Genomic DNA, 4,504 nt, shown 5'->3' on the forward strand with positions numbered 1-4,504 from the left:
CGAGTCGTAGGAATAGCTACGAGTCGTAGAGGGACTCGTAAACTTAAAGTCAGACTATATTTTCTTGGGTTTCTCTTTTTGATCCAACTCTCTGACTTCTGGGGTCTTACAACTTCCTTGATTCTTAATTTGCAAAGCACATGGAATCACTAAAAAAATTGAAAATGCATTAGAGATAGCCAAATACTTGAATGACGTGTTGGTAGAAAAGAAGAGTGAACTTGATCTCTTGACTTGGTGGAAAGAAAATAGAACTAGATTTTCTATTCTTTCAAAACTGGCAGAAGATGTTCTAGCTATTCTAGTGTCTACTGTTTCTAGTGAACAAGCCTTTAGCACTGGTGGTCGTGTAGTTGATTCATTTAGGAGTTCTTTAACTCTTAAAACAGTGGAAGCTCTTATTTGTACACACAATTGATTGCGGTCTACTCTTATTGATTTACGTGAATCGCTAGAAAACATTGAAAAGCTTGAAGAGATTGAAGAAGGTACTACAATCTTTGACTAATTTCATTATTTTCATTATGCATATAAAAATATTATATTGTGTTGGTGTGTTTATTAAGTTAATTTCACTTGTCTTATTTTTTACAGAATGTTTAAGTGCTACTCCAACTATTGTTGCTGATATTAATGGATAATTTCATTGAAAACTTTCAAGTTTCATCGGTAAGACAACTACACCATTTATTTATTTCTTAACAAATAGGTCTTTCTTCAATATAGATGTTATGATATGTGAAAAAAACTAATAGTTTCTAGATTCAATCTTATTCCTAATATTGTTATGAGACTACTAGATGTGTTGATCAAGTTTTACGATAACAAAAAAACATGCTTCGTATTTAATGGGATCAACTTGTTCTTTGGTTTGGAAGACATATTGAAAATAATTGGGCTCCCTATAGATGGTAAACCTATTATTGAAGTGGATGAAAAGGATGAAAATTTTCTTGAAAAACATTTAAAAGGAAGAAGAGACAAGTTATCTCTTAAAGATGGTTTGATTAGCCTCGCTTCCATTAGGAAGGCATATATAGACTTTGATGACAAGAGTGATGAGTACATTAGAGCATATGTGCTATACCTAATTGGTTTGACAACGTATCCTTCAGTAACCAGATATATTTCTGCATTCATTTTGTCTTTCTTGAGGGATGTTGATCGTATCAAAGATTATGCATGAGGCACAGCCATGCATAGCTATCATGCATAATGCTCCAAAAAGAGTTGGAGATGATAGTTTAGCATATAGACAACCTTTTCTTGATGGTAATACAACAACAACAACTACAACTATGCCTCTATTGCCTTTTGATTTCTCTTAAACGACATTGAATTAGTCTTATATTTTTTTTATGTGGGTAGATATTCATGTTAGAGCGTTTTCCTAGAGTTGGTATAGTCTTTGACAGGGCGGCTCAACTCTAAAGCCACTAAAGCAGTGGCTTTAGGCCCCAAAAAATAAGGGCCTCCAAAGAATCAAAAATCCCCCAAATTCAGTTTGCTCAAATACGAAAACATACCGAAGATGCACAAAAAGAAAATAAATTTGACCGATTAAACTAAGAACCAAAAGACTGACCAAACAAAATATGAAGGAGATACATACCTACATACATAAAAGAGACATCAGATCTACTGAAAGGCGATGTAAAATGTTAATATTAATTGTGAGAAGCACGCAATAGCACACTTGGAAGAAACCCTAAGTAGAATATAAAAAAATTATTTGTTGTAATAGTTACTTTTTTTTCTTAATTTGTCTAATTCGCTTTAATTTAAATTAACCATGTTTTTATATTGACATTGTAAGATTTTCTTCAATTCTTTGAGATTTTTAATTAATCACTTCAAGCTCAAACTAAATAGATTATCAAATAATTAAATTTAAATATCTTAACTTTGAAGATCTTCTAAAGGTAACAATCACTATAATATTATTTTTTGTAATTTAAAATATTACGAAATATTATATAAGAAAAAATTAATACCCTAATTGGCATATTCAATGAAGTGAAGTCTTAATTTTATTTTTAAACACTTTTAGAATAATTTTGATAGTTCATGTAACAATTGATTATATTAAAAAGTTTTCAAAACTATAATCAATAAGAGAGATTTGAACATTTGTGTTGTATGTAACCTACAATAATTTATATATATATATATATATATATATATATATATATATATTCTTGTCCTACAAAATATTACAAAGAATGGCTATACTATCAATTGAAAAAGAAAAATTAATTATTAAATTATGATCTATCACAATATTTTTTTAGAATTTATGAAAATAAAATATATATAAAAAATAAGAGTAACTCATTTTTCTAAATTTTAGCTTTAGGCCACCCATTCTATTATATTGAGCCGCCCTTGGTCTTTCACATGTCCAATATTGAGTGTCCAAACACATTCCCTTGGCACTTGGATGGATAGAGCTATTGAGAAATCGAGTGAAGAATCATTCCTTCAGGCTGTCTGTCTCCGCAATGCAGGATTTGTTTAGTTAGTTAACACCTGAAGAAGTAAGTCATTTATCTATCAAAATTCGAGAAAATGATCAAGGTGCTCCTTAATGTATAAAGGCTGGACTATTTTGGTTCTACGTTGTCAGTTATTCATCCTCAAAAGTTGAAACAGAAAAATAACCAGCAGACAATATCTATTTGACATATATTAGTTTAGGATTATACTGAGTATGTTATTGTTGTTTTTATTGTATTGTAAGTTCCATGTGAGTAGCCGAAAGTTATCAACATTTGAAGTGTGTTAAGATATTGTGAGTAATATACTTCATCCATCATATTATCTGTCAGATAATAGTCTAATATTATAGGTATGTAGAAGGCGTGATCTCAGGGATACAACCTTTTGTATCTAGCTTGTGTATACATTGTATGTGCAATCTATCATTATGAAGTGAAATACACTTACATCAGTAATAAAGTGTAATTTATCTTTATCTAATTTTTCCTATTTTGGTGTTTCATTATAGATCACATGGTTTTCGTATGATCGTCTAACTGATGTATTTTTGTCGGCCCCATGCAATGAGCAAGTTTATATGGGTTATACTCTTAACTCCATTTTCTATATGGAGAAAAGGATCTTACATGACCCTACACTTAAAGCTGGCGTGGAACATGTTTCAGACGATATATCCTCCCATCATAAGAAATTTCTTAATTTGTATGAAATTTTTAAAGAGTGGACAAGAAAAAGTAGAAAGAAAGATTGGACCAAGATACATAGTGCATTTTTGGAGCATTGGGAACATCGTATGGATTACGTGGTGAAGCCAATAGATACAAGTACTTGCTAGTTTGATTATGTCATTGTTAACTTTATCTGTTTATTCATCTTAGGATTTGTGTAGTAAACATATCGCTTTGTTTATTTTATTGTGCAGAACCTTTTACAAGAACGTGTGTTAGTCCTACATCTTCACCTTCCTGGTATTCTTTTGAAATTATATTTTCTTTTGTTTTTTACGAAGTTCTGCAAAGTTATTATTCTAAGTATCTTAGTAATACAAATTAGACAACAATATTAAGAAAATTATAATTTATTGTTATTATTTTCTCTGCTCTTTAGAAGACAAAACGAAAAAGAAGAATATTGAATGTGAACAGATTTTTATAATATGGCAAGAATGAGGTTGCAATATTGAATTATAGTATAGATTTGCAAGTAAATTATGCACAACGGCACGGCATAGTCTCAGATGTTAATGTGCATTAGTATTGTCTCATTTTTGTTTGAGGTACCAAATAAATAATGTTTGAGAAAAGCTGAGTATTGAGTCAACTTTGAATATTTAAGGTATTGTGATGATATAAGTTAATGAAGAACACTCAAGTGAAATGTGACAAGATGAAACTGATAATATATTATTATTATTAATTGTGTAGAAGGCACAATTGTATTAATTATTTTTCTTCTTCCATTTTTAGTGTTTGTTATTGTACCGTTTTGATTTAATGATGAAGAAAGTTTTGAATATCAAAAGGCACTGATTTGTGTTAGACGGTGATTTTGGATCTATAAGCTTAAATCTTGTGATCTATTTGTGACAGCCTAATAAATAAATACTCAAGTTATTTTAGTATTTAGGATTCCAATAACGATCATCTAATTCATGATTGTCATAGTGACCGGCATTCATCGCTTCCCTGTGACAGATGTCCCTTCTTTGGCATTACAAGGTTATGAAACACAACTGTATCCTACCCATCCATTGAAAACAGCTTGAAAAGCAATATTCTACATGACCAACCTGGTTTTTTTTGTGCCTCTGGGTCGTAAAACCCCAAATTCATGCTTCGTGAGATTGTGTATTGTTGATTTTCCTAAATTCTGTTGGTGCTATCCATTGGCCTTAAATTTGGTGAGTCTATCTTACTGGGGCGGCAATCATTCACTTCTACCAAAGTATTTTGGCCAACATCGGAGGAAAATAGTTTAATAGTTCCCCTTAGATATTACATGTATG

This window comes from Solanum dulcamara, chromosome 1 (assembly GCF_947179165.1).
Source record: "Solanum dulcamara chromosome 1, daSolDulc1.2, whole genome shotgun sequence".
Taxonomy (NCBI): Eukaryota; Viridiplantae; Streptophyta; class Magnoliopsida; order Solanales; family Solanaceae; genus Solanum; species Solanum dulcamara.